Source organism: Carlito syrichta, unplaced genomic scaffold, assembly GCF_000164805.1.
Source record: "Carlito syrichta isolate Samal-C Ts95f unplaced genomic scaffold, Tarsius_syrichta-2.0.1 Scaffold314683, whole genome shotgun sequence".
Classification (NCBI taxonomy): Eukaryota; Metazoa; Chordata; class Mammalia; order Primates; family Tarsiidae; genus Carlito; species Carlito syrichta.
In genome coordinates, this window is record NW_007258779.1 from 408,584 (window position 1) to 418,516 (window position 9,933).

Consider the following 9,933-nt stretch of genomic DNA (forward strand, 5'->3'; position numbering starts at 1 on the left):
ATTGCTGTGTCTAGAGATGATTGTTATATAAGGACCTTGAAAATCTTCCCTCAGAAAAAGCAAACATTTCTGCAGTGTGGCTGAATTTGCTGATGATGCTGAAAACCTTGCTGCTTGTCTGAGAACTGCCAAGGAAAAATCTTGGCTCTTCAAGTTGCCTTTGAGAAGGAAAGGCTTTATTAATTCATCACCTCCACTGAGTATCTTCTCAATTGTCATGAGAGCATTGTGTGATTCACGAGAAAATAGGCCTCACTTGCACCAATGTGGTTTCTATAGAGACATGAAGAACTCAACCATTGTTTTTCTGCTGGCAGACAAAAAAATGAGCCTCTATCAATTTCTTTCTCTGAGGAAACCACGTAGATAGTGAGATCAAGGTTAAGGCAAGAACAGGAAATGTCTTCATAGCTAAAAGTGGTCTGATATATATATCTATATATATATCTATATATATATCTGATATATATATCTATAAAGTCATACTTCTGGACCACATGGCTATTACAACTGTCCAAATATGAGAATTTGTTATAGTTTCATAAAATTTTATGTTGTTACAGTCCCCAAACTTTCAAGAGGCACTTGGGAGACACAAAGATCCATGCCAGTGTTTGTTTGACAGTGAAATAAAGTCTTGACATTAATTCCTGTGGTCCTATTTCCTTTAGTGCAATCTGGCTTCTTAACTACTCTGAAGACTGGTAGGAGAAACAATTTGAATTCCAATGTCTTAATCATTAGATCATTTTATCCTTGAGTACAGATCTAGAGATGTGTGAGTATTCATGTTAGACAAGTCCTGGGGTTTGTTGACCTGTCTGGTAGAAGAATAGATAATGCACAATTTCTACTTTTGAAAAATTTCCCTTTTTGATCAAATCTAGTTCTGCCCTCGTGGGAAAGATAGAGTTCTGTAAAAGCAGAGGGCCAGCTCCTGATTTCTCCACCATTATGGAGAATGAATCTGAGGAGTCATAGCAACCATCTTTTCTATAAAGGATATGGTATATCTTAGGAAAAAAGGAAATTGTGGTCTTCTACCATTAAGTATGGGAATGAATCCATGTATCCTACTTATCAGAATAGATTTACCCTCATGGATTCCCTTTAAGGCTGCACACCTAAATGATTGATATATTGTACTAATATATTTAGCAAATTATCCTTGTACCAGGCCTGGATTGTTTGTTAAATGGTCAGCTGGCTGGAAGGAACCCCTAGGAGACTGTACATATAAGCTGAAGGAGAGTGATATAGGTGATATGGATAGCTGAGTCAACTGTCATTACACTTATTTTTATCTTTTGCCTTTGCTCTTGCCCTAAAATATACAGCATTCTTTGTAGAATAGATGGTTGTTGTGACCATTCAGTATGATTACTTGGCGGTTCTGGCAGCATTTCAGCTCAAGATGGGCAACTTTGGATTTATAGTTAATTGATGAGCTATTATATATCTCTGCCAAGATTTATTAATATGGAAGGTGTTGTATTTTGAAAAGTGTATTATTTTAAGGAAAGGTGTTGCAGCAAAACCTCAACTAACTGTCCTGTAGTTCACATATTGGAGCTTGCCAAACACTCCACATGACATATTTATCTACCAGGTCTTCCTCCAAATTCACGTAGCCTGCTGACCAAATGGCCCAAGTGTTATAATTATAGATTTTAAGTGTATAGCTCAAGAATTTTTGCCTATTAATACACCTGCTCAAGGTACTGAACATCTCTGCAACAGAAAATGCCATTCTATATCCCTCTTACTGCCAGAAAATACTTCCCTACCTAGGTAACCACTATTTTGACTTTTATCACAACAGTCTAGCTTTAACTATTTTGAATTTCATAAATAAATTATATAGATATACATTTTTGTGTCTAGTTTTTTCTTGTAGGGATCATGCTTTTGGTCTTGAGTTTAAAGCTTTTCATCTGTCTTAATATCCTGAATATGCTTTTCTATGTTTTTTTCTGAAAGTATTCTATTTTTATATTTTACATTTAAACATGTGATTCATTTTTAGTTAACTTTTGCATAGTATGTGAGATTTAAATCAATATGTATTTTTGTGTCTATGGCTGTTCAATTGCTCCAACACCATTTGTTGAAAAACTATTATTTCCTTGATGGACTTGCTTTTGCCCTTTTGCCAAAACTTAGAAATAAGTAAAAATAGCAGAGTAAGAACCTCAGAAAATTTACTCATCCATAAAAGGAACCAAAGCTCCTGGCAAAAAACTTGTTAGAGTCAGTCAGCTTTTTCAGAACTCTGGTAATTAACCAAAGGTTTAAATTATATTGATGAGCATATATTCAAGAAATACACCTAAATTTCAGTTAAGACAGTGACCTTTGTAACATTTAAATTTTCCCAAGTACTATTTCTGGCTCCTCAGTTCTGTGGAAGTTTTGAAAAATAACAGCCTATATTCACAGTATGCCCTGGCATTGAACTTGCGCAATGCAAAAATTCTTCTCTGTTTGGGGACATTGTTGAACACAAATAAAGGTTAGTGTTTTAATTTTGTGACTCTCTGAGATGGTGACAACCGTCTAACCTAAAAACTTAAAAGGAAAACTGGAGAATGAATGTCTATTGTAGCTTTTAAAATCTGACAAATTTCTGATAATCTAGAAGGCCTTTTGCTTGCTTAGAGCTGTGCACTCACACAGGTTTGTGTACATGTTCAGTAAAGAGCTGAGAAAGCTATGAGTTCTTACTCTGGTTCACTTTAAGGCTCTACCCAAGCAGGAAGTGAAGATTAAGGCAGAGTTGTCAACTGTCTAGTGAATGCTGAAGCCATGGCCCAACATGCACACAGAATTTCTTAGCAAAGCCTAGAAAATTTATTGGTTCTCTGCATTTAAGCAAATTTCTTTATTTGACCACTAAGATAACTGAGTACAGACTTCATTGGCCACACATAATAAAGAAAACAAACTCTGAAGAATTAGTTCATAAAATTCACTAAACAAATAGCAGCAGCTACAAGCTGCATTAACAAAAAGTCCCGAGGATAAGGGAGAATATTATTTCCATATTAGGTTATTTAAAATGTCCCATTATCAACTAAGCATTATGAGACATTTAAAATAACAAGAAAGGAAACAAAGAAAAATAAATCAATAAAGATTGCCTCTGAGAAAACTCAGATGTTGAACTTCATAGTCAAATACAAGGGGAAACCCCCAAAACACAGAGCTTATTTATAAAAACTTGTATATTTATTCCTAGATGTTTAAACTTCAGTCACCTTCAAAGTGCTCTCCATTTGATGCAAAACACCTACTGAGATGCTTTTCCCGTTGCTCAAAACAGTCTTTGAGCTCATCAATTCTGATGCCTTTTATTGCTTCTGCCATTTTTTGTTTCACTTCTTTCACATCTGCAAAATGTTTCCCTTTTTCATCTGGAGAAACAAAAAAAAGTTGCTCACGTGAGATTGGGTGAATAGGGAGGGTAGGCTTGGGAGTCATGCCATTTTTGGTAAAAAACTACTAAACACTCAGCATGGTGCTTGCAGGTACATTGTTACAGTGGAAGAACCAGTCACCTGCTTGCCACAACTCAGGATGTTTCTTCCACAAATCATCATGCAAACTTCTCAAAACTTCCAGATAAAACTTTGGTGACCATTTGATCTGGAGAAGCAAATTTTGAATGTATTATGAAGGATCTGCCTACCAAAAGATAATTCAAATTTTTGGGGGCTCCCTCATTGTATTTTAAATTGGCTACTTAAAATATGTCCAAAAAGCTAGAGGAAACCATGCCCAACAAACTAAAGGAAAATATAAAAATGATGTTTTACTAAATATACCATATAAATTATTATAAAACTCAAATAGAAATCTGGATTTGAAAAGTACAGTAAATAAAATAAAAAATTAACTAGAGAGGCTTAATAGCACAGTTGAGATGGAGCAAAAAATATCATCACATTTGAAGACAGGTTAGTTGAGATTATTCAGTCTGAGGAGCATACAAAAATAATGAAAAAAGTTAACATGATTTTTAAAATCTCTGGAATATCCTCAAGCATACCAACGTAGGCTTAATGGGAATCCCAAGAGGAGGAGTGAGACAGTGACAGGAAGACTATTTGGAAAATAATGGCTGAAGACTCTCCAAATTTGATGAAAAATGTTGATCCACACACCAAAGAAATTCCAAGTAGGATAAACTCAAAGAGATCCACTATGGACACATCAAAACCCAAACCAGAAAGACTTGTATATCAATTTGCACAAAATTATTATCTTTATTATTTTGAATTCACCAATCCATAGTCATGATATATTTCCCCATTTATTTAGATCTTGGTTTCTTAGTATGAACTCCTGTGTACAAATAAACTAGAAAACCTAACATCACACAGCCTCCCAAGATTGAACTAGAAGAAACTGAAACTCTAAACAGACCAACAATAATACAGGAAATCAATTCAGTCATAAGAAATCTCCCTGTCAAAAAAAGCCCCAGACCAGATGACTTCCTACCTGAATTCTAAAAGACATACAAGGAGGAGCTGTTACCAATCTTATTGAAAGTATTCCAGGCAATCAAGAATGATGGAATGCTCCTGACCTCATTTTTTGAAGCTAACATCATACTGATACCTAAATCTGGCAAAGACACAACAAGGAAAGAGAATTATAAGCCAATCTTCTTGATGAACATAGACACAAAAATTCTCAACCAGTTTCTAGAAAATTGGATCCAACAACACAGCTTAAGTACCATTCACCATGACTAGGCGGGCTTTATTCTTGGGATGCAGGGATGGTTCAACATTCTCATCACCATGAATGTAAGTCAGCACAATAACAGATGTAAAAGCAAGAACCACGTGATTATATCATTAGAGGCAGAAAAAACATTCAACAATATCCAGCATCACTTCTTGATAAAAAAACCTCGAGCACTTAGGCATAGAAAGTACATTCCTCAAAACAGTAAGAGCCATCTATGATAAACCCATAACCAACATTTTGCTCAAGGGCAGAAGTTGGAAGTGTTTCTCCTTAGAATGGGAACAATACAAAGATGCCCACTTTTGCCCCTCCCGTTCAACATAGTGCTGGAAGTCCTAGACAGAGCAATCAGGCAAGAGAAGGAATTCAGGGATATCCAAATAGAAAAACAGAAAGTTATTTTATACCTCTTTGTGGACAATATGAACTTTGAAAACCCTATGGGGTCTGTCAAAAGTCTCCTTGCACTGATAATTGACTTTGGTAAAGTCTCAGGGTACAAAACCAGTTGCATTTCTATACACCAACAACAAGCAGGCAGAGAACCAAATAAAAACACAATACCATTCACAATACACACACACACACACACACACACACACACACACACACACACACGCACACACACACAGAAATACCTTGACATTTACCTAACCAGAGAAGTGAGAGATCTTTACAACGAGAACTACAAAATGCTGCTCAAAGAAATCAAGGGTGACACAAACAAATGGAGAAAACATTCCATGCTCTTGGATCAGGAGAATCAATATTGTCAAGATGTCCATTCTACTCAGGCAATCTACTGATTCAATGCAATATCCATCAAATTGCCAACATAATTTTTCTCACACCTGGAGATGACAATACAGAAACTCTGAAAACAAACAAAAAAAGAGCACAAATAGCTAAAACAACCCTCAGCAAAAGGAACAAAGTGGAAGGTATCATGCTTCCAGACTTTAGATTTTATTACAAGGCTATAGGAACCAACAAAATCTGGTATTATTTCAAGAATGCACACATAGGCCAATGGAACAGGACAAAGATTCCAGAAGGAAAAACACAATCTCTCAATCAACTTATCTTCAACAAAGCCACCAGTAATAATCACTGGGGAAAGGAGACCATATTTCACAAATGGTCTGGGAAAAATAACTGATCATATGTAGAAAAATGAAACTGGATTCCTATCTTTTGCCATATACAAAAATCAGCTCTAAATGGATCAAGACCTAAACATAAATCATTAAACTATAAGAATTCTAGAAGAAAATGTAGGAAACACTCGTATGCACATCTAAGTAGGCAATGAATTCCTGACCAAGTTCCCAAGAGTGAATGCCATGAAAGCTAAGATAGACAAATAGGACCTCATCGAACTGAAAAGCTTTTGCACAACAAAGTAAACCAACAAGAGAGTAAAGAGACAATGCACAGAATGGAAAAAAATTGCAAATTATTCATCTGACAAAGGCCTAACATCCAGATTTTACAAGGAACTCAAAGGAAGTGAAAGAAAAAACAAAGTCCATTAAAAAGCGTGCAAAGGTCTTTCTTGAACAAACACTTCTAAAAAGATGACATACAAGCAGGTTGCAGACAGATGAAAAACTAATCATTAGAAGAATGTGAATCAAAACTACAATGAAATACCACCTAACCCTGGTAAAGATGGCTATCATTAATAAGTCAGAAAACAACAGATGCTGGTGTGGGTGTGGAGAAAAGGGAATGCTTCTTCACTGCTCGTGCGAGTCCAAGCTAGTTCAACCTCTATGGAAAGCAGTGTGGAGATTCCTAAAAGAACTAAAATTTGACTTCCCATGTGATCCAACAATCCTTCTTCTGGGAATAAACCTGGGGAAATATAAATCACTCTACCAAAAAGACATCTGCACACGCATGTTTATTGCAGCACTATTCACAATAGCAAAAACACGGAACCAAACCTACTGCCCATCAAAAGTGGACTGAATAAAGAAAAACATGATACATATATATGATGGAGTATTATGCAGCCATAAAGAATAACAGAATCATGGACTGTGCAGCAAATTGGATGCAGTTCAAGATCATCATACTAAGTGATCTCTCACAGGAACAAAGAACCAAATACCACATGATCTCACTCATAAATGGACCCTGAACACTAGTCACACTAGCACAAGGGAGGAATTCGCAGTGGCTGGGCATTGCTAGGGGAGGAAGGGAGGAAGGAGGGTGTGGGGTACATGATGACTAAGTGTACCTGGTCCACTTTCAGGAGGATTAAGAGCCACCTAGAAGACCAAACTTCATTTGTATGTGCTACTTACGTAGTTAATTCTCACTTGTACCCCACATCTCTGTAATAAAATAAAACAATAAAAAATAAAATAGATCTCGGTTTCTTATTAACATTGCATAATTTTCAGCATATATGTTCTATGTATTTTTTGTTAAATTTATATTTAAATATTAGTTTTTTTTGAGCAATTGCAAATGCTATTGTATTTTAAATTTTTTGTACTCATTGCCACTGCTAGTATAGGCATATCTCAGATATATTGCAGGTTTGGTTCCCTATCACCACAATAAAGTAAGTCACACAAACATTTGGTTTCCCAGTGTATAAAAAAGTTCTATTTACACTATACTGAAGTATATTACGTATGCAAGCTTATTTCTAAGAAACAATGTATCTACCTTAATTATAAATATTTCATTGCTAAAAAATACTAGTGATTTATCTAAGTCTTCAGTGAGTTATAATTATTTTGCTAGTGAAGGGTTTGCCTTGGTGTTGACGGCTGCTGACTGATTATTGTGGTTTTGAAAAGCTGAGATGACCATGGAAATTTCTGAAAATAAGACTATAATGAAGTTGCTGCATCAATTGACTTTTCCTTTCAAAAATATTTCTTTCTAAAATGAAATGTTTGATAACATTTCATTTTACCTGTAATAGAGTTCCTTCAAAAATGAGTCATATTCATCTCAAACTCTGCCACTGCTTATCAACTGAGTTTACTTAATATTCTAAATCTTTTGCTACTATTTCAACAATGTTCACAGCATCTTCACCAGGAATAGATTTCATCTCAAGAAACAACTTCCTTTACTCATCCATAAGAAGCAACTCTTCTTCATCCAATTTTACCATGAGACTGCCGCAATTGGATCAATTTTTCAGGATTCATTTCTCATTCTAGTTCTTTTACTATTTCCACTGCGTCTGCAGTTGCTTCTTCCACTGAAGTTTGGGTTGAAATCATGAGGAACCCATGAAGGTTGAAATCAATTTCTTCCAAACTCCTGTTAATGTTGATATTTTGACTTCTTTTCATAAACCACGAATATTCTTTTTTTTTTTAGTTTACTATTTATTTAATTTATTTATATTTTAAAGATGTGGGGTACAATTCAGGGTTAGGTATACAATAGACCTCATATGACCCAGCAATCTCCCTTTTGGAAATATACCCAATGGAACTCAAATCATTCCACCAAAAAAGCAAAAACAAAAACAAACAAACAAAAAACCCTGTGCACACATGTTTATTGCAGCACTAGTCACAATAACAAAAACATGGAACCAACCATGCTGTCCATCGAAAGTAGATTGGATGAACACTCTTAATGGCATTCTTAATGGCTGTAGAATTGATGTTGTATTAGTAGGCATGAGAACAACATTAATCTCCTGTACACTTCCGTCAGAGCTCCCGGGTGACCAGGTGCACTGCCAATAAGCAGCAATATTTTGAAGGAATTTTTTTTTAGCAATAGTTTTCAAAATTGGGCCTAAAATATTCAGTAAACCATGATGTAAACAGATGTGCTGTCATAGAGACTTTGTTGTTCCATTTATGGAGAATAGGGAGAGTAGATTTAACATAAGGGCTCTATGATTATCAGAATGGTAAATAAGCATTGGCTTCAACTTAGAGTCACTAATTAAATTAGGCCTTAACCAGAAAGTCAGCCTGTTCTTTGAAGCTTTGAAGTCAGGCATTGACTGCTCCTCTCTAACAATGAAGATCCTAGATGGTGTCTTTTTCTAATAGAAGGCTGTTTTATCTACATGAAAAGTCTGTTGTTTAGCATGGCTACCTTCATCAGTGTTCTTAGCTAGATCTTCTAAATCTAGCTTCCACATCACCACTTGCTGCAGCTTCCACATCACCACTTGCTGCTCCATCTTGCACTTTTACATTATGGTGATGGCTTCTTTCCTTAACCTCACGAATCAACATCTACTAGCTTTGAACTTTTTTCTCTAGCTTCCTCATCTCTCTCAACCTTCGTAGGATTGAAGAGAATTATGGTCTTTCTCTGAATTAGGCTTTGGCTTAAGTGAATGCTGTGGCTAGTTGGATCTTTTATCAAGACCACTCACACTTTCTCTATATCAGCAAATAAAGCTATTTTTCTTTCTTATCATTTGTGTGTTACTTGACCAGCGTTTACAATTTTCTTCAAGAAATTTTCTTTTGCATCCACGATTTGACTAGACATGTGATGCAAGAGGCCTAGCTTTTAGCCTGTCTTGGCTTTGGCATGCTTTTCTCACACATCTTAGTTATTTCTATCTTTGATTTAAAGTGAAAAACATATGCCTCTTCATTTCACTTGAACAGTTAGAGGGCATTGTAGGGTTACTAATTGCCTTGTTTCAACATTGTGAATAGGGAGGCACAAGTGGAAGGAGAGATGGGGGGAATGAACTGTCAGTGGAGCAGTCAGAGCACTCACAACATATATCAATTAAGTTTGCTGTCTTATATGGGCATGGTTCATGGTGCTCCCAAACAGTTATAATAGTAACATTGAAGATCACTGATCACAGATCATCATAACATATATAACAATTAATGAAATTATTTGAAATATTGCAAAAATTACCAAACTTTGACACGGAACACAAAGTAAGCACATGATGTTGAAAAAATGGCACAGAAAAACTTGACAGTAAAAAGTGTAAAAAGTAAATGTAAAAAAAGCGAATATCTATGAAGCAAAATAAATTAAAGCACAACAGTCTGGGCAACATAGCAAGACCCTATCTCTATAAAAATTATTTTATTTTTTAAACATTTTTTATTATAAAATTGTGGGGTACAGTTAAGGGTTAGGTATACAAATGTGTATCGTTCAGGCACCCTTGTTAATAAGGGTATAAAAATAATTTTAAAA